The sequence below is a fragment of the Diceros bicornis genome (assembly GCF_020826845.1).
Source record: "Diceros bicornis minor isolate mBicDic1 chromosome 1 unlocalized genomic scaffold, mDicBic1.mat.cur SUPER_1_unloc_6, whole genome shotgun sequence".
NCBI lineage: Eukaryota > Metazoa > Chordata > Mammalia > Perissodactyla > Rhinocerotidae > Diceros > Diceros bicornis.
This window is the reverse complement of record NW_026690859.1, coordinates 395,024-420,078: the sequence shown is the minus strand read 5'-3', so window position 1 is coordinate 420,078 and position 25,055 is coordinate 395,024.

The following is a 25,055-nucleotide window of genomic DNA, read 5'->3' as shown; positions in this document are numbered from 1 at the left end:
TGATGAGAAGTCTGAACCCATAACGGGTGGATAGAGAGATGGATCATAGCCCACTTTAGAGCAAAGGAGGTAACACAGAACTCCGACTGGGAGAGACAGCATGGCTGTAGCACAGCCCCTCACCACTGATGTAGAGGCTGTCCCCGTCCAGGGTGAAGGAGCCCAGGTGGGAGACGCCCTGGGTCTCATGGCTCAACTCCCAGTAGAGTCACTCTCTGTCCAGCCCTGGACCTGTGCGGGTCAGAGTGGAAGGTGCAGATGATGTCCACCCCAGTGGCTGCCCCACCTTTCTCAAGCCTGGGGGAGTAAGAACATGGGGATGTGGAATACTGAGCAGGGGTCCTTCTGCGTGTGGAAGGCGAGAGAGGGGAAAGGAGGAGGCTGAGGGAGATGCTGAAGGGGCTGCTCTGATGCTTGCAGGGGCTCTCCTAGGTGTCTCCTGTGTGAGACAACCCCCTCAAAAGTAAGGCCTGACTTCCTTTAGGATGTGGAAGGGGGCATGTGAGTGGCAAAGAGGGGTGAACACACAGACCTGTGCAAGGGGGCACCTGCAGGTCTGCACAGACAGCAGCGAGGAACACAGTCAGTGCCCTGTGCCATGTGACACATGCAGGCCAGTAAGTACCGTTACATTCTCTCTGTTCTACACTCCAAGGTCTTTTCTTTCTACTTATTTCTTGCTCCACAGCCATGAGCCAGGCGTAGGGAACAATCATCTTATTCCTAATCTTATTCCCGGCACCTCCCATCTTGCCTCTTAAGTCTTCATTCTTAACCATGAAGTCCATTTTAACCCCCGTGCTTAGACCAAACACTAATTACATGGGGAGAAAGCAGGGACACTGCGTTTCTCCACACAATAGCAGAAATTCTCGTCTTAAATACCATGTTCAGCCAATGACAAAGGAAGATTTTGGGGGTGGGGGGAGTCAGTTACAGGAGATTACCACTAAAGCACAGTAAACAAGAGTAAGGTTATTATGCAGCCCCAAGGCCTCACCTTCCACATTGATAAGTCTCTAGAAATGAGCTCATCCCCCTCTCTTCTCAAAACAGAGAGGGAGATACCTTTACAAATGGAGATTTTCCTTATAAATGTAAATGATTGTCTGGCAACTCCTCGCAGGGTCATCCAAAGAATGTGGCCAGAGAGAGAACTCCCGATAAGATGGGTTTGTTGGTGCCTTTTCTATTGTAACCTCTATACTACATTATCTTTATAGCAGTCATGATAGATCTGTTCTAGGAAGGAGCCACCATGTCAAATTCTTTAGGCAGTTAGTGGGGGAGGTCAAATGTCCCTAGAGAAATCAACCAAGGTAAAGAGATAGATTTCAGGGTGGCCAAATCTTGATCTCCCACAGCTACATGTGCCACATAGGATCCTACAGGAAGAGATATCCAGATTTTAAATAGAGGAGATTATGCACAAAAATAAAGTACCTTTTCAAGTCTGAAAGGGGATTTCAAGAAAGAAGAGACTCTAAGAACATGTGGGAAGTGGGAAATAATTTACCAAGGGCTCTCTAAATTAGAACATATTGTGGACAAAAGAGCTTCACACTAGAGAGGTAAAACGGCATCTCTGGAATACTGACGATGAAACAGATGCTGAACTACTATTTCTTGAAACTTAAAATGCACCTTGGGCTGGCCCCGTGGCTTATCGGTTAAGTGCGCACGCTCTGCTACCTGCAGCCCGGGTTCGGATCCCAGGCAGGCACCGACGCACTGCTTCTCCGGCCATGCTGAGGCCGCATCCCACATACAGCAACTAGAAGGATGTGCAACTGTGACATACAACTATCTACTGGGGTTTGGAGGAAAATAAAAAGAGGAGGATTGGCAGTGGATGTTAGCTCAGAGCTGGTCTTCCACAACAAAATGAGGGGGATTAGCATGGATGTTAGCTCAGGGCTGATCGTCCTCAAAAAAAAATAAAAATAAAATGCATCTTATCCTCCAAACGAATACCACCTCCCTGCCTTGCAGCTTACCTTGTCATAGCGATGTGCTGGAATCGTTTTTCTATTTCATTGGTTCTTTTTTATTTTTGAAGATTTTATTTATTTATTTTCCCCCCCAAAGCCCCAGTAGAAAGTTGTGTGTCATAGCTGCACATCCTTCTTTTTTCTGTATGTGGGACTCGGCCTCAGCATGGCAGGAGAAGCGGTGCCTTGGTGCGCGCCCAGGATCTGAACTTGATCCACCAGCAGTGGAGCTTGCACGCTTAACCGCCAAGCCACAGGGCTGGCCCCTAATTCATTGGTTCTTAAACTTGATAGGCACCAGAAGCACCTGGAGGCCTTGTTGAAACCCAGATTGCCAGGCCCCACCCCAGACTTGCCAGTTCAGCAGGTCTGCAGCAGCACCTGACAATTTGCATTTCAGCCCAGTTCCCAGGTCATGCTGACGCTGCTGGTCCAAGGACTCCACCTTGAAAACCACAGCCTGATTTACACCCTATATATGGTTACCAAATCCATTATTTTATCCTTTTGCTGCTACTTTTCCTTTATCACATCAGCACCTTAGCTCTGAATCTCCTCACCTAGCAATGGGAATACGTGGAGAGTTTAACAGCTGGTTCTCCTTTCCAGATCAGTTCTCCCTCTTCCTCTCAATACCACATTCTCTTGCCAGGTAACTGTTCCTTAAACATCAGTGCATCATAGATCTTCCTCGCTCAAAAACTCATGACTCTTATGCTGAACACAAGACATTTTAAATTCTCCACTTGGTTCACAAGGTCTTTAATAGCCTTACTTTAATAGTAAAATGTGGACACCCTGTTCTGTACCCTTCCTGCTATAAAGGAGTATGTGAGGATTACATAAGATACAGTCAGTTCTCTTTATGCACAGTGTGACATTCTATAAGGTCATTGTGTACACTGAATCGGTGAATATGACCCACTGCTCCTACGGGAAATGAAGTGTTAGGTTCCTGTAAGCCTTAGTCACATTTTCTTCAACTCATCAGTACATTACCTTGTTCTCTGTGTGTTCTCTTTAAAGTCATCTTATTTAATATATATTGTTGATATATTAACATTGAACTCACACCCACAGCACTGTAACTCGTGTCTGATAGTAGCTTGTCGAACACACATACTTTCTCAGTAAAGGCACGTCACAGCCTCTTGCCCTGAGGAACACCAGACAGCATTGCAGCACTACACATGGGGGACATATTAAATGGCAAGGTCACCAACATAATGCACAAAAAGATAAGAAATGAGGCACTAAATAGACTGCAAGAAGGACACTTGTTTACAATGTGGGCTGAAACAAGAGGACAGAACAGCACCTTGTTCCCCTCAGCTGGGAACGTGCACGTGGAGTGAATCAAATTTCTCACCACTTTGTGCATATCTGCAAATGGACATGAAAGCCCTGAGAGTGTTGATTTGGGGGCTGCTGGTACATTTTAGCTAGTGGACAAGTGTGCAAACACAGAATCCACAAATAATGAGGATCAACTATATTATGAATGCATCTTTTCAAAACCAGAATATTGTTTATATATAAGAGCAATAATGATAACATAACAGCTAACATTTAAGTGCCTACTATGTGCCAGGAGATCTTCTAAGTACTTTACATAAGTTAATGCATGTAAATCTCACTAAAACCCTACAAGACAGGAGTTTTCAGTAGCCCCTTTTTATAGATGAGGAAACTAAGGTTCAGAGAGTAAATATTTCCACAGGTTCTCCAGTTAAAAGTGGAATAACTGGGATTGATGCCCAGACAAACTAGTCCAAAGCCCACAGCCTCAACCACTATGGTAGCAATGTGAGCGTATTTTCTACCACTCCCTAAAATGTCCCTTCTGATCCAGCCTGTGTGGTCTCACACATACTTATTCACTCATCAAACATTTTCTGAGTGCACCAAAGGTGTCAGGTACAGTGTTTAGATACTGGAGGGACAAATAGAATGTCGTCGCAAATAATCCATAACCAACCAATAAATGAAAATTGGGGTGAGTTTATTATGAGCCAAGCTTTGAGGATCATATAGCCCAGGAGAGTCCTTTCACAAAGAAATGGAGCACTCCAAAGAAGTGGGGTGTACAGTGTGGTTATATACCATCAAAGAGCATGTACCACATATGATTGCAATGTCCCTTTTACAATAGCCATGACACTGACCTGTTGGCACGGGGATTGTTGGACACTATGGGTATCAGGTCTGCTGTCTCCACGGACGTGGCTGTTGTCTCAAGTTTGGTGGTCATGGAATGAGCTCACCAATCAAATCCTAGCCTGTGGAGAAATGCTTATCCTTAAGGAAATGTTAATGCGGGGAAAGTTGCATTTACACCTTAAGGGCATTGCTTTTGTCTTTGGGACACGTTAATTGCTTAAAGCGGATATACAATGGATGAACACAGGCTACAGGCCCCTTTTGGGGAAAAGGAAAAAAAAACAAGGTCAGGCCCAATTAGTTTTACACCAAATGGCTTCCTCATATGCTCCAATGTATCCTGTTGCTTGCCATTTATTTATCAAGAAGTAGGATTGCCTCAGATTTAAGGAGCTCACTCTATGAGACAAAAATAAAACAACAGTTATGGAAAAGGAAATAAGTACAGGGTCCCAGAGTGGGGACATCAAAATGGGTCTCTAGATGGAGACCTCTCAGGAAATGTCTCCAAGAGGAAGGAACATTTGATATGAGTTTAGATCAAGAAATAGGAATTAAGTTGATTAATAAAGGGGGTAGGAGTGCAGAAGAAACACATATAAAAAGACAGATATAAAGGATGCTAAAGCTTTCAGAAAACGGGGGTATTTTTAAGGCTGGAACAAAGCGAACATGTAGGACACAGTGGGTGATGAGGCTAAAGATGAGGACAGCAAGAGAAAGCCTGTGTGTCCACCTCAGGAGTCTGAATGTTCTCTCGGACGCTCTGAGCAGTCATTGAAATAGTCTAAGCAGATATCAGATTTAAGCAAATTTGGATTCTAGAAGGTAACTGTGGAGGCATTGTGAAGGAAAGATTAGAAGAAATTAAGACTGAAGGAAAGGGACCTGTTGGAAGACTAGGCAGCGATCCAGATAAGATAGGTCTTGGCCGGCCCGATGGTGCAAGCTGTTAAGCGTGCGCGATCCACTGCGGTGGCCCGGGCTTCGCCGGTTAGGATCTCGGGTGCGCACCGACGCACCGCTTGGCAGGCCATTCTGTGGCAGCATCCCATACAAAGTGGAGGAAGGTGGGCACGGATGTTAGCCCAGGGCCAGTCTTCCTCAGCAAAAAAAGAGGAGGATTGTCAGATGTTAGCACAGGGCTGATCTCCTCACACACACAAAAAAAGATAGGCCTTGGCTCAAGCACGGAGTCTGCAGGTGGAGGAGGCCAGGAGGTGGGAAGCAGTGCTGGGCTCCTGCAGGAGGAAACTGAGCTGCCTCTCAGTCATGGGAAGACTGTGCCTGTCATGGCCTCCCCACCCCCATGCCCAAATGCCGTGTTCCTTTCTACTTCTGTACCCTTCCTCTCTTTTCCCATCTGAAATCCTCACTCTTTCTTCCCTCCACCTGCTCAAAAGTGGTCCCTTTGAGGACTTGATCTAGTCCACCTCTCCTAAGAAGCTGTCCTTAATTACAATTTCTCGATAACATTCTCATTTTTTTTAAGGTTCTGTAATACAACATACACTAAATACCTTGACAGAATCAAATTATATCTTGCAAACAATTTCATGTATGTGGAGGAGCTTGGAACATTATAATTCTTTATATTTCCTTCAATGCCTACCACAAATACCTTGCACATAGAGCTCAATGGATGTCCAGTAAAGTTAAATAGAGTTGAAGCACACTTTATAAGCTAAAACTTTTATGAGTTCAGTTATTTCTTTAGATCAGCGGCTTGAACCATTTGTTTTTCTCCACAGGTCAACAGTGTTGCCCAGCACAAATGAATTTTACACCTTCTCAAACTCAATAGAGCAATGATGGAACTTCATTCCCCTTGCAAGCCTTACTGCCCCAGAGAAAAGCAAAAACATGTGACGTCTAATTCTTTCTTTACATTCTCATCTCAAATTGTAACTGTTTCTCAGTTGTTAATTGGTTTTCATTATTAAAACTGACAAAATTTTCTCATTATTTCTTTCTTTCTTTTTTTTGTTTTATGAGAAAGATCAGCCCTGAGCTATCTTACAATGACAATCCTCCTCTTTTTGCTGAGGAAGATTGCTCCTGGGTTAACAATTGTGCCCATCTTCCTCTACATTGTACGGGATGCCACCACAACATGGCTCGACAAGCGGTGCATTGGTGTGTTCCCGGGATCCAAACCTCTGAACCCGGGGCTGCTGTAGCGGAGCGTGCTCACTTAACTGCTGCACCACCGGGCTGGCCCCTCTCTCTATTTCTAAAGCTAAAATGTCTAAATCTTTCTCTGGGCTAGTTGGAGTTTCCATAAAATGAAAATGTACATTCCAGAAAAATCCTTAACTTTCTAGATTAATCTTTAATATGGTAAACACCTTGGCAAAAATGTCACTGATTTTCAATGTCAGTGCCTCCGCAAGGGTATCCTTGCATTATCTCCCCTCCCAACCACCTCTCACTTTGGCCCTCCCCAGGCTCATGGGGTCAAACTGTTTACTGAGCACTAGGAATGATCAGAGTCTGAGGGAGACTTCAAGGATGACTAAGCCATGGTTTCTGACCCCAACCATCACTCTCCATCTCTGCTTTAACCTCTATTTTTCTTACTCTGGTTTCTGCTTTAGTTGTTTATTTGTCTTGTGAATGGTTGTTTTGTGGTTTATAATTATCATGTAAATTCATATTACTTGTTGCCTTAGAATTTAGAAAGAACTTACATTAAACAATGTTTTTTTCCCCAGCCCTTTGATGTGTCTAATATCTTTCAACGAAATTTAAGTGGCTTCTTGTTTTTACGTCTCCATAATTATTTAGAATTATGTTCACCCCACACTTTTGAACTGACCAATGCTGCTTTACTCTTTAAACTTTTCTATGACAAGACTCACTTGAGGAATCCCTGAAGCACCATCAGCTAGGCATGCCCACATTCCTCACATATGTTTCCTTGATTTGTTCCTAACTAAAGATGTTTCTGAAACTAATACTGAATTGTACCAAGTGCTCATTGCATAAAAAGCACTATCACAGATACCTTAAAGAGAACAAATGGAAAAGAATATTCAATTCCTCAGATAAGTTTGCAATCAAATGAGGCATTGAGGGGATCTAGGGGCACTGATCAGAGCAGGAATCTAAGAGAAAAGTTTTAAGTCAATTTCAAAGAGGGTTAAAACTGGAATGAGATAATATTTTACGAGTTATCTGAAATCATAGGCATTTTTCGGAACTTTGAGAATTTATTTGCATATAAACTGTACCTGTGGGGTGAGAGAGTGCTGATATTGTTTAATTTCTTTTTATTATTCACCACTTTGTAATAGATGTGGCTATTCACAATTAATAAATATCATAACGTGGAGAGACCCAACTTCCTCTAGTTATTAATTCTTACACAAAGCTAAAGTTTTAAAGATCAAACTTCAATCTAGTTACCTTTCAACTATTCTATTTATATCAGAAAGATGTTGAGTTTTAGGAAAATACTTCAAAACACAATTTTCATATGTAATTTCAAAAGCAAAATATGAGTTAAAAATTGGGTGGTAACTAATTTTGCTGCTATATATTAAACTTTAACATGGGAGCAGACATTTTTAGAGAATATAATTGATATTTGCCTATTTATATATTGTAGAATGTTAAAGGATTTACAGTTTTAATAGTATTTCAAATACCAGAGAATAAAAAACAGAACTGTTTCAGTTTTATGAAATACCTTTTTAGACATAGCAGATTTTCAGAGCATATTACTTGAAAATAAAACAGTTAGTGAGGTTTAAGCCATGTGGTTTTATTTTAAACTTGTTCATTCCATAGGAGCATCATTAAGAGCCCTCCAGGAGTAGCTGATGCTCTTTCCTTCTGCCTGAGCACCAGCTGTATTTTCTTTAAACATCAGACTCTCGGGCAACACCATAGCCCTCAACTCTCTTTAGTTGAGAAAAGGCTTTATGTGTCATGTGTTTTTTCTAGGGCTATGGAGCTCCCAGACTTATTAAGTACAGGGAGAGAGTAAGAGTCTGAACACATTCAATAAACTCCAATGTGCTCAGGTGAGAAGACAGGTGCCTGAACTCACATCTGAAGAAGAACTTAAGAGGATGCTTTCTGACTCTGCTTAGTGCCTCTGACTAAGCAGTCCTGGACATCCCCGTTACAGCCACGGAATAACACAGGCAGTCTTGATGGACCAGAAGTCCTCCTATGTCCATCATTTGTACAGAGCAAACTGGCTTAAGATCTCTCATTTCCTGCTGCAGTGGTAATTTACAGAGATACAGAACTGCCATCTAGTGACTAAGAGAGCAGCAAAGTGACTTACATGAAAATGAAATTCAGAGTTTTATAAAACAGAACAGTGAAGCACTAAAATTGGTAAAGTTGACATAATGTGGCACACGAAAGTTATAGTAAACCTGAAAAATGTGTAGGTGAACTAATCAGTTGCTCTATATGCCTCTAAAACATGTCTTGACATCCTAATCATAAATAGTACAGTTTGAATATAATAGAATAACTTTGGAAACAAACTTCTCATCTCATCTCATCCAATGCTGTTGGCAGGAGCCGGTATTAAATAGCCAGATAGTGAGTACCCATGTTGAAGCACCATTTTTATCACAGTGGAGAGAATATGAGGCATAAGCCCAACAGACTGGTGTTCAGATCTTCCCTCTTATCCTTGATCAATTTTGTAAACATGGTTTTCTTTATCAGTTAAATATGAATCATAACAGTTATTTTAAAGGATTACTGTAAGAATTGCATAAAGGAATACAGTAAAGGAACTGGCGCACAGTAGATTGACAGTTAATTCTCCTGCCCTGTCTCTCTTCTAAGAAACATACAGAAATAATCTCAGCAGAGAACCCGTGTATAAAGTAAACTTATGACAAAGAGTCAATGGCTCCTGAAGTAAGGGACATCATTATTGAGTGCTTAACTTCAACTGCCTCCAAATACTGTTAACTCTCAATTAATTTTATGTGTTTTCTGTCTTCCAGACACTTCACTGGCTACAAGGAAAGGAGAAGTGTGAAATTGAAATTAGTTTCACCCTTGAATGGCCTAGCTGTAACAACAGGTGTTTTAAATCACCTAGTTCTTCAGGTTTTCTGCTTATGACTATATATTTTAACACGGTTCACAGCCGGAGAAAATAAGAAAATCATTATAATTTTACATACATGAATATATTTCTTGACTATTACAGTTGGACTCTTAATATATAGAGCAATGTTGTACATGTTTTGTGCTTGTTGATAGTACAGAATACTTTTGTCCAGGTTTTCTTTGGCATTATCATAAATAATGAAGAACTCAGTAATATAAGCCCAGGAGAATAGAGCTTATAAAAATCTAACATACTATTCTAGTCATGCCTCAAAAAAAAATAAAGCTGTAAAAATAATGAGAGGATATTTTGAAGGCACTATTTTTCTTAATTATTTCCAACTTTATTTCCCTTTACCTCTTTTTAGTCTTTCTCCGTCTTATTCGCTATTGGCTAAGCATCTCACAGTAATTAAATCACCCTCAGCTGAGTCCACCATGCCTCTTCAAGTGCCCCAGCCTGATGTCTGTCTCAGTTCTGACAAAAAGTAGCTGGGAAAACCTGTTTTGTGGCACTATTCTTAAGAATATCTTTACTCTTGGGCTGGCCCCGTGGCTTAGTGGTTAAGTGTGCACACTTTGCTGCTGGCGGCCTGGGTTTGGATCCCAGGCATGCACTGACATGCTGGTTCTCCGGCCATGCTGACATCGCGTCCCAAATACAGCAACTAGAAGGATGTGCAACTATGACATACAACTATCTAGTTGGGCTTTGTGGGAAAAATGAATAAAAAAATAAAATTATTAAAAAAAAGAATATATTTACTCTTACAATAATAGCTATATTTTTGAAAGGCACCAATGGATTACAAAATAAAGTACTTGACCAATGTTGTATCCTCATTTTCCCTCCAGGGGGAACACAACTTTCGTGCTTAATGCAAGGCTGCTACTTTATTGTTCTCTCCTTTCAAGACATTTTATTACTTGTAAAACATAATAGGATTAATAGTGATATATGAGTAACAATATAAACTTACAGACAGCAAAAAGATGCTATTTTAGTGTCATCATTTTATGTACTGTAACAAACAGTAATATTTTCATAGTGTAATATCTTGATTGATCATAAATTTTTTCCTGGCTCATTTTTATGCTAATTCATTTATTAGATTACCAAATTTATACTTTTATGATCTTTATTTTCAATCAATATAGTTGAAGGGACATCAGTTGTTCTTGGTAAGTGAAAGTTCAGAAAAAATTTTTGATAATGTGTGAGTTTGAGAAGGATCTTTCTGTTTTTTAAAAGAGAAGTCAGGCCTGGCCCTGTGGCTTAGTGGTTAACTGCGCGCGCGCTGCTGCTGGAGTCCCGGGTTCAGATCCCGGGCACGCACCAACGCACCATTTCTCCGGCCATGCTGAGGCTGTGTCCCACATACATCAAGGATGTGCAGCTATGACATACAGCTATCTACTGGAGCTTAAGGGGAAAAATAAATAAATAAAATTATAAAAAATATAAAAGTGAAGTCATTTAATATTTGGAAAAGTTCTCAAAAATCAAATTCTTTAAGTTTACAGAAAGGAATACTACATTCCAGAGAGCCTAAGTACATTGTCACACACTAACCAGAAACAGACCTGGGCCTAGAACTTAGGTCTGAGTCACCTGACTTCTACTGGACCACACTCAAGGGAGCACACACTCTTCTTACTGGTAATTTCTAATACTAAGTTATTTTCAAAAATACAGTTGACAGAAATTGTAAATAAATAAAACATGATTTTATATAAAAAACTAGCAATTGCGACCCACAATTTCTATTCCATATGAGAGTTTCCTTTCTTGTAGGTTTCTTGTTTTAAATACCAGTTCCATTTTGGTAACAAGAAAAAAGACGTAATGTTTAGTTTCTTTAGTAACATAAAAAAAGCTTTACCTCTTTACCGCAGGGCTCCCATAGTGGCCAGAGAAAGAAGGACCCATGAGAGAGGTATGTGAGGGATGCAGGCTGTGCCAACGTCCTCTTCTCATGTCCCTGAGAGAGAGAGGAAATTAAAAAGACACTAACTAATGTCTCGTCTACTAAAGCAACTTAAGAATATTATTTGATTTTGGGAAAGCTCTGAGAGATTTTTTTAAAAATCATATCCATGTGACTATTAGTCCAGCCAGGCACATCTCCACATGATATCGCCTAGAGTGTGCAGTTTTCTGCTGGATCCAGCTATTGTCAAGCCCAATGCTCTGGCTGAGTAGAGAAGGATGTTTCTTCTGAAAAGCATGTACTCAGTTCCACTTCAAGGCTGATTGATGGAGACACTAGGAAAGGAAAAGATGAAAATATTACCCTAACCAATGATGTAAAACACAAGATATGAACAACCGTTAAAAGAATTCTCTATGAAATTGATCAATTCTACTATCACTACACTGGGCTATTTCCTATCAGTAATTTGACACATAAACAAATAGAATAGTGTATTTAATGATATCAATTCTTTTAGTTGTGGGATTTTCCTTTTAAAACTACATATGCTTATATGTGTTTGCTTTATTTTCAGGTGGTGTCACCGTGTCAAGGCCTCGCGGGCTGGTGGGGCCTTCACTGAGGACCCCCAAGGCCCCCCATAGGCCAGGTGGCTGTGCATGTGCCCTTGACCTCATGGGTTAAACCGAAGGCCGCAGGGCTCCCATAGTGGCCAGAGAAAGAAGGGCCCATGAGAGAGGTATGTGAGGGGTGCAGGCTGTGCCAACTTCCTCTTCTCATGTCCCTGAGAGAGAGGCAGAGAGTGAGAGAGCAAGAGAGATCCCTGACCTCTGCATTGCTGCCTCCACCGCTGGTGCCATGTCACACACCATCCCCCTTCCCCCAGCATCCCCATGCCACCCCTGGGAAGGCACCACCACTGGGAGGCCTGTTCCAGGTCACCTCCCTGCTGTCCCTTCAGGACCAGAGCCCAGTGCAGGGGAGTTGGTTCAGACAAATATTTACATGTCCCTCTCCATGAGAATTGTCTTCTGCCACTCTCATTTCCCTAACCCACCCCCAAAATCCTCCTTTGTCTTATCTGAAGATAGTATTTAAGAGGAGCACCTCTGCCATTATTTTCAGAGACTCCATATTTCTCATGTGACTCCCATGTATACATGTTATGAACCCAATTTAATCAGGCATGGATTCTTTTACTTGCCTATTTGCATCAGGAACATAATTACTAGCTAGAGAATTAATTAGAGAATATTCATTGTGAATGAAAGATGTCATTTCTAATAACATAATGGAATTCCTTGAGGCTTTATTCTTGGGACATGTGTAGGATTAAGTCAGGACACACTGTGAGAGTGATAAATAAGTTCTATATATTTTTCTTCTTCAAGACCATGGATTTTAGCCACACTTCATACCCATGTACTTTGCAACAATGAAAAACAATTAAACAATGACCTTGAATATTTTGCCCTCAGATTCATTAGTCTTTAAAGTATTAATTGAACAATTTAAATCTAGATGAGTGAAAGACTATGGAGACTTCTAGAATGTTACGTTAGGTCCTTTAGAAGTGAAGAATTGTTTTTATAAAACATTTCTATTCCTTCTTATACCTTGACAATAATGTTACTCTGAATCTGTTTTAAAGAGGATAATGGCAGATTTACTTTAATTTGCACCCTTTTTTAAGTACATTTACCTAATATTTCTCAGTCTCTTGAAAACTTTTATCTTTAGCTCAACCTTCATTTAAATCACCAGACCTATTTGATGAAGGTGACATGAACATTTACTCGAAAACTCCCCAGAAAATTACTAATTTAATCTGTACTTTGGATGATACATTGTAAAACTCAGACTGGATTTGCCAGGCCCCTCAAAACGGCTCATAACTCTGTGTTTGTACATTTATCTGGGAAGATACTATCTGAAGGTAATTGTTCTTCCCAAATGCTTTCTTTAACTCAATCAGCAATACTTCCAAAGTTTTAACGAAAATGTGGCCAATTTGGTGAAATCCAAGCGACTATTTTGGTTTTGCATGCCAATGAGATTAAGAAAATAAGTATTTTAATTATCCTTATTGATTTTAAAAATCAGAGATGAAGAAAACAAACTTCTTTGTCCACAGACATTTCTGCAAATGAAATCGTCTGAAAAACTGACAGCTAGCACCGTTTTAACCACTAAACCATAAGAAATGTAATACCATGGGCAAACACTTGAGCGTTGTCACCTGCAGGAGTCCCCAGCGCTGTTGCCCCATCTGGTCCATGGATCAGGGGAAGGAGCCAGTGGAGGGGAGTCAGCTGTGCCCTGAGCATCCTTCCTTCCTTGGTCAGAACCCAGTCCCAGCTGCTCCCTGTCTCATCTTCTGGGGAAGCAGAGAATTCTTCTGGAGACACAACACATTGGGTGTTAAGGATGTCATTGTTCTTTTATAAACAGATGTTAGATCATGTAACGGGCTTCTCAGGACAAGAGAAGTCACCTCAAGGGAAGCAGAACTTCTCCAGGAACTGAAGGTCATCCAGGGAGAGCAGAGTCAAGGGCTGCACAGCGTCAGCCTGCTCCTGCTCTCCATCTCATGGACACCTCGGTCCCCAATCCCCAACACCCCTCCCAGTGCCCCCCCAAGGGTTCCCATTGTATCCTCAGAGTCCAGCGCAAGCGCAGGAGCGGTGCTCAGAGTGGCAGAGGGGCCGGTGAGCTGGAGAGCACCGGGGCGCATGCGCTGGGGGCGGAGTCCCTGATGCGGAAGTGGTGGCCACTGGAGATTTTTGGGGGGTCTCGGGCAGTTTCTGGATCCTTCCTCCAGGATTTTCAGCGCTGGGAGCTCTCCTTTCTGCAGTGTGGAGGAGTACTGGGCAGGAGCAGCGCTGAGGTAGGCGGTGGGCAGCGGGCTCGGCATGGAGATCTCCGCCGCATATGGCGGGAGCGTGGTGTCCGGGGCGGCGGATGGGGTCGGGAGCTGGGGCTGCTGGCGGGCTGCTCCAGGTGGGGGAGCCCAACCTCTGTCCCTTGGAGGAGCAGAAGAGGGCCTCTTGGCCAGCCTGTCCCTGTGCCTTGGCGGGGCCCCACCTCAGAGGGACCTCACCTCGGCGGGGCCTTCTGCCCACCCATCCGAGGTGCAGGGGGCGTCAGGGAGTCGCCTGCCCTGTGCACGCGCCCTTGAGTTCCTGCCCCCCGGGACACCGTCCAGGCAAGGTCGCGAAATCTCTGGGCGAAAGCTTTCCTTCAGAAGAGGGCCTGTGGTCAGCGCTCCTCTGCCTGACTCCACTCAGGCTATTGGGATCCTCACTGCCTTCATTAAACAAATGAATGGTTCCTACATCCTTGGGAGCACCTTTATAGAAAAGCCTGATCGCATTCATGGTTTCTGATAATTGACTCTATATTTGCAAGGTGAACTTTGAAGCCTGTGAATTGTTGTAAACTGCATTTAATGAAAAGAGCTTTAAACAATCTTTAGTGCAAATTGTGTAGCTTCCTAATACTAACTCACCTTCTGTTAACATAGACTGATGACTGATCAATTGATGATTGACATAATGTGTATGGAATTTTGGTTTCAGTTGAAAAGATTTTCTTGGCAGTCTGTGCTAAAATTAAAATCGGATAAAGGGGACGATTTTGGAAGTTGTATGTAGTGTCTGTTTTGTCTCTGTACTCATTTAGAATTGTAAGAATTTAGATTTGGAAAGCCCATAGAACAAGAAGTTTGAAATTTTGATTTGACTGACAAGGGGAAAGGTCAAAATGTCAAATACGGTAGGATTTCATTTATATAATATTCTAGAAAAGATAAACCATAGGGAAAGAAAACAGATCGTTAGTTGTCATTAGTTTTCATATTTAGTTAATCATTTAGTTTAATAGTTTAATCATTAGTTTTAATATTTCTTATTAAAAAATACATTTTAATGATAGCATCCTAATTATGCTTTTGGATGATACCAGAAGTTAATAACCTATTAAATTCTGCAGTAGGAAGAAATGACATGTTGATTATTGGTGTCTTTGAAGTGTAAGTATTGGCGATAATGAAACTTTTATATGAGCTTTTTTGGATTCTGAACTACTGATTTTTTTACTAGATCCTGTTGGACGTGGCATGTTACAAGTTTCAAAAGGCTCTTTAAATTATTGTAGCAGGCTGAAGCTATTAAAATATAATGTAAACTCTTTATAGATGAAACAGGCAAAAATACAAAAAGTCATTCATCAATTTATCTTTGTTAAAAAATCAAGTAAATCTTACCATACACATGAATGACTTTTGGCTAGATAGACCTGAACTTGACAAAATGGACTCATTTGTATGGGGAACTTCTCTTGGAATGTTAAAATGGGAGAGGATATATAAATTTTACCTGAGGGTGACCCAAGTCTATATGGCAGGTTTAGTTGCTTTTACACTCTTTCTGAGTTATGATCTTGATTAAAAACCTGGTCATAGACATTCCAAGACATTTGGACCATTTTATGTATCTATATATTAAGATGTTTTATTTCTCTGATACTTTCTGATTTCAGGGTGTCTGGGAAAAACAGTTTCTCAACATAGTTACTTTGGAATATAATTTTTTATTGTTGACTTATTGAATCATAGAATTGTGGAGTTGGAAATAATTTTAGTGTTTTAGAGCCTAACCTCTTCAATTTCCAGGAAATGGAAAGTGAGGTTTCTTGAGTTGTCGTCCACAGTCAGACTGCTACTTTAGTGGCAGAGTTGGAACTAAATGCTCAGATGCTTGTCTCCAGATTCCTAGTACAGTGCTCTCTGTGCTACATACTATTAAGTAGACAAATCAATGAGTTACCTTCTCATATCATATACATAGCCAGCAGGGTCGATTATTTCCTATATGCATTTCTTTCCTTTCTTTTTTAAATAACTACTAACCACAATTAATTTATTCCCCTGCCACGTTTAATGACTATGCTTCTGTGTGTCTCCTCGAGCACACGTGTGGACTCCCTAGAATGGACACCTGCCTGTGAGTGGATTGTTGGGCCAGAGCCTGATGTGCATCTGCATCTTGACGAGCTGCAGCCAAATCATCCTCTGAAGTTTGAACAATTTCCATTCCCTCCAACAGCGTTTGAGTCATCCTTGCCCTGGCAATTGTCAGATTGTCATTGTCAGATTTTTAAATTTTTGCCAATCTGATGGGTGAGAAATGAAGTATTTGTTTTCCTCTTTGTACAACTGTTTTTACAAACGCATAGAGTTGTGCAACTACCAAAATTGAGATACAGAACAGTTCCAGCACCCAGAACTCCCTTGAGCTGCTCTTTTGTAGTCAACTCTTTCCCCAACTTTATCCCCTGGCGGCTAATGATCTATTGTCTTTCTCTATGGTTTGTCTTGTCTGGAATATCATATAAATGGAATCCTACAGTATTTGGCCTTCTGAGTCTGGTTTCTTTCATTTAGCATGATACGTTTATTTGAGTGTTCATCCACGTTGTTGACTGTATCAGCAGTTCCTTCTGTTTTATTGCTGAATGTAGTATCCATTTTACGAATTTACTACAGTTTATCCATCCACCAGTTGAAGGACATTTGAGTTATTTTCAGTTTTGTCTTTTCTGACTATGAATAAAGCTGCTATAAATCTTTATGATTTGAGAAGACAAGTTTTTGTATGGACATGTCTTCTTCTCCTGGGTAAGCACATAGAAGTGGAACTGCTGGGTCATATGCTATGTGCATGTTTAACTTTATTTTAAAAACTCTTTGTGGTAGCAAACTCATGGCCCACAAAGACGTCCTTATCCCTGAACCTGGGAATACATTAGTTTACTTGGTAAAGATGAATTAAATTTGCAGACGGAATTAAGGTTGTTGATCAACTGACTCTAAAATAGGGAGATTATCCTGGATTATCCAGGTTGGCCCAGTGCATCACAAAGACCCTTAAAAGGGAAAGAGAATCAGTAGAGTGGAGAAAAAGATAGAACAAGGGAAGCAGGGCCAGAGAGATGCCGAGTTCTTCGTTCTGAGGGTGGAGGAGGGGGGCCATAGGGTAAGGAATGTGGTGGTCTCTAGAAGCTTGAAAAGGCTAGGAAATGGATTAAGCTTTAAAGTCCCCCAAAACGAACCTAGCTCTGCCAACACCTTGATTATAACCCAAAGAGGCCCGTGTCAGACTGCTAACCTACAGAACTGTAAAACAATAAATCTGAGTTGATTTAAGCCATGAAATTTGTGCTAATTTGTTACAGCAGCATAACAAACTCCACTTTAAAACTGTTTTCCAAAGAGGCTGAAGCACTTTGTGTTCCCACCAGCAATGTAGGAGTGTTCCAGTTACTTTCCATCCTCATTGACACTTGGTATGATCAACCTCTTTAATTCTAGTCATTCCAATATGTACATAGCAGCATCTCAATGTGGTTTTTATGTGCCTTTTTCTCATGATTAACGACCTTGAGCATCTTTTCATGTGCTTATTTGCCATCTGTCTATCTTCTTTGGTGAAGTGTCCAAATCTGTGACCATTTTAAACTTGGATTTTCTTATTGCCGATGTTTGAGATTTCTTTATAGTCCTGTCAGATATGTGATTTGCAAAGGTCTTCTCCCAGTCTGTGGCTTGCCTTCTCCAGCCTCCCACGCGTGTCTTTGTAACTTCCATGTAACATAACTCGAGAGGTTTCACATGACCTTATCTTCCTTCATTGGGAAACAGAGTGAAGTTGGAGCACCTGAGTCCAATCAGACCTTGATCAGAGTTGGGTCTGGGTCTCAGTTTTAGTAAACCCAGGCCTTCCACTTTCCCCCTCTTCCTGTTTGCGGTGCTCCCCTTCCCTGCATAGGGGTCTGGTACTAAGTCTGGTAGATCTCTGTCTCCTCAGGTTTGGGAGCCCACAGGAAACTTAGCTACGCACGTCAGACATCTCAGCGTAGCTCTCCAGCCTCCTACCTTACATTGTTCACAATATGGCAAATTCCCGGATGGTCACACTAGCACTATGTTTGACTTAGGCCACTTCCACCACTTCTGGAGGTTTCGCTTTGCTTTGTGGAATCTTTTGGTCTATTTCCCCAGATTACTGTGTGGCACCAAAACTTAACACAGGTGCTGTGAGGAAGAGCAGTTGTGTGTCTGAGAGCCTTCAGGTTTCCTCTGCCACACCAAACTAGAAGTTTGGCCAGTTACTCTTTTCCCTAGTCGAGGCTCTGACTGAGCAAGCCAGCTCCTCGGCAAGCACCCAGAATCAGAATATGCCTGCAGGGGAAAGAAAGATAAAAATCCCTGTTCACATAAAAGAGTTTTCTTCTTTCTGGAATTTTAGTTGGTTGATTCTGAAGTTCTCTGATGCTCTAAAAATATATTTATAATTAATCCGGCTTTGTCCAGTTTTGCAGCAAGAGTGTTTTCCTGTCCTAGTCTCCGCTAAACCAGAAGTTCCCTTGTCATTAGTTTTTAACTCCGTTATACCCTGTCAATATTATTATTGTTTGGTAAAGTCATGTTTTCAATGATTTATTCAGACGTTTACCCTTTTTTATCCTCACGATCCATTTTTACATCTTAGCATTTCTTCTTCTATCAATTTCTTCTTAAAGTACATTCTTTTTCACTTTTTAAATTTTTTCCTTGAGGAAGATTAGCCCTGGGCTAACATCTTTTCCTATCTTCCTCTATCTTGCATGTGGGTCACCACCACAGCATGGCTGATGAGTGCTGTAGGTCGACACCTGAGATCCAAACCCATGAACCCAGGCAACCAAAGTGGTGCGTGGTGAACTTAAACCACTACACCAGGTGGCTGGCCCCCTTAAAGAACATTCCTTCGATGTTCCTTAATGAGCATTTGTTGGTGGTAATACTCTTAGTAAATGTTTGCATAAAAATATCTTTAATTCACCCCAGTTCTTGAGATATGGTTTGATTAGGTATACACTGAAAGTTATCATCTCTCTGTACCCTGAAGACTTAATCCAACTCTCTCTTGCCTTCCATTGTTAAGAAACGTATCATGGGTCTAAATGTAAGCCTCCATAAGTGTTCTGTCACTCTGCGGGGCTTTGAATATCTTCTTCTGTATTTAGTGTTCTTTGGTTTCCCTGGATGGATCTGACTCTAGATTTATTTTTTAAATTCTGCTTGAGATGTATTCAGCTGCCTGAAGCTAGAGTAGAAGAATTTTATCAATTCTGGAAATTTCTGTTATTATGTCTGAATATTCCTTTAAATCATATATATATTTATATTTTTAATTCAAATATATATACACATACTTATTTATACAGATTCAATATATATTCATTAAATATATATTTATATTGTTTAACTCAATGTATTATATTATTCAATATAATGATTTATTATATTCAAAAATTACATATATTATTCATATATATAGTTTCCTTTACTTGACCAAACTCAAGCCAGGCTCCTTTGAGCCCTCTTCTTCACTAGGCCTTGATCTTGGCCTACAGCCTCTCAGCACAAATGGATTCACCGCACACACACACATTAAAGTCTTAAACACTGACATACTTTCTAACAGCTGAAATCCACATCCCTACGATAACCCTTGCCACCTTATAGTGCCTGCCTGAGAAAGCTAAAGGCAGCCAAATAATTGACTGTTTGTTCTGGCCAACACTCGATCATTGGCCCCTGACATCCCTTTCTTAGAGCATTTACCCAAAAGTGCTTACAACTGTGAATCTTTCCTCTGTCTTTTTGAGTTGTGTATGTGTCTCCTATAACTGCGTTTCTCAAGGTCCTGAGAGCCATTCCTTGAGAGGAGGACAGGGTGTCTGTCTCCCAGACTCTGTGAGAAGAGAGAAGTTAAACTTTGATCATTTCCAACTAGCAGACACAACTGGCCAGATCACACTGCACTGACCAACACTCTGTAGCTTTTCCCTCCCTGACTCTACTGAGCCCCTGCTCACCCCTCTGCTTGCTCCTTCATTCTCCCTTTCAAATGCCCAGTCACCTCTGTACAAATCAAATTGAGTTCAGCCCTGTTCCCTCTTCCCTACTGCAGTGGTATATTACTGATTAAAATCTGTTCTGATCACTTTAACTAGATTCTGGCTTTGTGTATACTCTACATTTAACACACATCCTGATAATCTCATGCATATGCATATATATGCATATACCAACACAACCATGGGCCCTCCAGGACCAGTTCAGCTGACCCCATCTTATCAACAGAGTAGTTCCGCATTTTCTTTCATGAACTGACACCCCTCACCCAGTTCAGGCCAGTTGAGACCACCAACCCATCAACAGGGCCTGCATACATGCTTGATAAGTGACCTTTTTGACATCCAGCTAAAAGCTCCATCCTCAGATCATGGTAACGCTGCCAATTTGTGAACACACATTTGATGAAGAGCCATGAAGCTTGAATTTGCTTGCGCAGATCATCAATTACCTCACTTCTCCTTACTTCTAATCATCTACATCCACACATCAGAAAACCCTGCCCTTCATCCTATAAATTGTAAGCCAAGCCCTGGATCAGGGAGACATATCTGAGACAGACATGTGCCCCCTGTCTCCTTGCAGATCAATCTCACAAAATAAAGCTACAATTCTTTCCCCAGAAACTAATGCCAGAATAATTACCTTTTTTAATGTAGATTGGGCAAGAGAACCTCAATATTGTGTGGTAACATCAATACATATATATATAATTAAAGGATGTTTTATCTTCTTTTTCTTTTTCTTTGCTGAGGAGGATTCACCGTGAGCTAATATCTGGTGCCAGTCTTCTTCTTTTTCAAAGGAAGATATACCCTGAGCTAACCTCTGTGCCAACCTTCTTCTATTTTGTATGTGGGTTGCCACCACAGCCTGGCCAACTGATGAGTGGTGTAGGTCTATGCCCAGGAACTGAACCTGAGCTGCTGAAGTGGAGTTCTCTGAAATTAACCACTAGTCCATGGGTCTGGCCCATCTCTAATTGTTTTGAAGATGTTACTAGAGCTGTAATTGAAGTTTCACTATGATCTCTCGATTTCCTGGCTGCTCCTTTAGTCCCTCACTTCAGTGTATGTGTTTCTTGCTCCATCTTTCATGCTAGAGGAATTCCTCAAATATCTAGTGGCCCTTGGCTACCCATTCGTATTTCTGTGATGAGGAGGAAACAGCTGAGTATGATCTCTGTGGGCCTGATGGGGCCTGTGTCTGTCTGGACTCAGTGTTTCTTCAGGGGTGTAGAGTGTTGACATAAACAAGCAAACAATGTTGGTCCCCACGCTGATCTGTAACAACATACTTATTCCACACATTCCCACAATGACAAACATCCTCTGAACACTTGGAAATGCTGACAACACACACACACACACACACACACATACACATACACACTATTTGCAAATGACTAGCAGCAATCAGACTGTAAACTGCACCTGATAATGCACACTGATACTCAGAACATACACACAAACTCACACACATACAGACCACTCACTCTCTCAGAGCCAACAGTGACTTGAACTCTCTAAACACACACATGTCAACAAAACAAACCTTCACATAGAAGCCATAATAGCCATGCACCCTGTGGCCATACAGAATTGCTGAACACACACACATCCACTCAACAAGGAACGTGGCCGTGCATGTGTGGGCTTGATCAGGGGACTTTTCACACCTCAGCATCAACATGGACAACCCGGGGCGAGAGGGAGAGAAAGTGGGAACAGGGAGAACATGTGGGGAGCAGACAGGAGGCACTTGTATAAAGCAAATATGATACCTGCAAAGCTGGTTGCTAAATGACATATGACTCAAGGGTATGAGGACCCAAGAGGATCTGAAATGGTACAAAGGAGGTGACTGATACAAACCCATCACAAGACATTGAAATGTAAGAGACAGTGATATTTTAAAAGGCACTGAGGAGAGTTCATCAAAGCTTAGATATAATTCCAGACAATGGGGGACATGGTATTCTGGCCAAAGAACAGCCATTATTGCTGTTAAAGTTCCTATTTAAATGTTTCTTATAAAATTATACTTATTGAAAAATGACAAATATTCCTTGGTTTAAAACATTTAAAACATTTCAGGATAAAATTACTGCCAGTTCCACTTTTATTGAGTAGCTTTCCTTGGGCAGCTATAAAAGCTGGATGAAGCACACAGAACAGCTGCTTGAAGGGTCAGAGAACATCCCGTGCAGGCAGGACTTGGGGGTCTATAATCTCTGAGATGAGGAAAGCACAAGATTGTGAGCACCAGCTCCATGCAGCTTCTCCCCTAAGGCATTTGCTATTTCAACAGTGAGAGAAGAGAGTCTGAGTAGAAAGAGGAGGAAAAATGAAATGAAATTTGGTTCCAGCAAAGTCCAGTAACTTCTTCTTCCAATCAGATGTGGTAAAGGCAGAGCAACAATTAAACATTGATTTAATAAATACAGTATGTTTGAAAACACCAAAGGGATGTGGAAGAAACAGGACTAGATGAAATAAAATTTCAAAAAGGTAAGAGCCTTTTTAGGTGAGATTGCCAGACATAACCCTCACCTGGGGGAATTTGCGTAATCTGGACTGTGGTAATCAGACTTGTGTTAGCAGAAGACAATAGTAAGTATAATCTGTCATAATTGATCTATGTTAGCTTTTTAATATCACAAGCTTTGTTTCCCTGTTAAATTTTATTGCCTCCACTAGAGGACTCTGTGAAGGGAAGGACATTGTATCATCTGCCACGTGATCTCCAGAACATTCTTCAGTTGGGGCTGTATGACTACTATAAATATTTGTTAATTGTTGGTTTCATGAATGCTATGGACTGAATGTCTATGTAACTCAATTTCATACGTTAAAATCCTAATCCCTGACGCAATGGTATTTGAAAGTGGGGCCTTTGGGAGTTAATTAGGTTAGGTGAGGCCATGAGTGTGAAGCCCCCATGATGGGATTAATGCCCTTATAAGGAGATGGAGGACCAGAACTCTCTCTACCACATGAGGCTAGAGCAACAAGCTGTCCTTCTGCAAAACAAGAAGACAGGTCTCACCAAAAACAAATCAGCTGGAACCTAGATCTTGAACATCCCAGTCTTGAGAACTATAAGGAATGCATTTCTGTTGTTAAATGTGCCCAGTTTAAGGCAGTGGCTAAGTGTGTGTGCTCCACTTCGGCGGCCTCAGGGTTTGCAGAGTCGGATCCCGGTTGCACACTGACGCACTGCTTGTCAAGCCATGCTGTGGCAGCTTCCTATATAAAAAGTAGAGGAAGATGGGCACAGATGTTAACCCAGGGCCAATCTTCCTCAGCAAAAATGAGGAGGATTGGCACCAGATCTTAGCTCAGGGCTGATCTTCCTCACACACATACACACACACACACACACACACACACACAAACCCAAAAGTGCCGAGTCTAGGGGCCTGCCCCACCACCTAGTGGTTAAGTTTAGTGAGCTCCTCTCCGGTAGCCTGGGTTCGGTTCCTGGACACAGACCTACACCACTCATCAGCAGCCATGCTGTGGGTGTGACCAACATACAAAATAGAGGAAGACTGGCATTGATGTTAGCTCATGGTGACTCTTCCTCAGAAAAAATATAAATAAAGAACCCAGTCTATGGTATTTTTGTTACAGCATCCCATACTAACTAGGACACTGAGTGTGTGAATAAGTTCATCTAGATTGATGATCCTTCTTCCACATGACACATTATTGCCAATGATTCCTAATTTGGTGTGAGTCAAATGTCCCTTAAGGATCATAAAGACATTAGGGACCTTCTCCGTAGTTATGTACTTATTGATACGCATGAAAACGTTGCATCAAGTGCTTTATCGACGCCTTAGTCTCACACCTCATCCCATTAGCCTTCAACGAACCTCAGTGTTACAGCCAGTGCTTTGGGAAATAGAGGAAAGTCCCTGGACGGAAGAGGGGCTGGTTTCCATCGTGCAGCTCCTGTCTTCCACCCAGCCAGCTCCAGCGCAGGGTCAATTTATAAGATGGGCTTTCCTCCAGGCAGCTTTGTCTTTCTCCCAGCCTGTTCTCATATAGGATGATCTCACCAAGAGCAATGAGTGGAAATTGGAAGGGAAGAGCTACAGAAGGCATCTGAAAGGGGAAATTCTTTCTGGTTACATGATCTAGAATATGGACACCGGCTGCTCTAACGGGTCCTGAAAATGGAACTCTTCCCATGTCTGCAATATCCCTCTATGTCCTCTTTCCCCAACATCTCTCTGTTCTTGGTGGCAAAATTCCCTTGGCAATGACAATATAAAAATGCAAATAGGGAATGGTCCTTTTCCAGTCTCAGAATTCTGTGAAATTTTACTGCCTATCCCCAGTCTCCCAGGACTAACGCCGTTTTTACTCTTTTAAGATTAGATCAAATTTTAATCTCCTTGAATCAGAGTTTTCTCTCATCCTTGTTATGTATATACATTTTCTAACACAGAATATTGAAAACATTATTTTTGGCCCTACAATTTCCAGATTAATTCATAGCTAATTTCTGATGGATGCATGCCTTTTTAATTATGTTTATAACTCCATTAACTATAGAAATTGACTAAATGATGAGTAGTAATGTACTAATACAGGAAAATGGTCCATTTTTATTCATCATAAAGTTTCATGTTTTCATCAAGACAGATACACGAATACTTAATTATTCAGCAAATCTCTTACTGTGTATATGTAAGCAATTATAAATCTATTGGAGTTGGTTTACCTTGTCGATTATTCCTTGTTTCTGAATTGTCCCTTCAGCCTTTCCATGAACATTTTAGAATCCTGCATCCTTATCCTACCATTTTAAATACTAGGTCATTGACAAAAGTCCACATGACTTATCCAGTTGTGTGCTAGTGGGTTCTTTGTAGGGTGTCTTTCCGGGTACATTTTCCAATGTGAACTC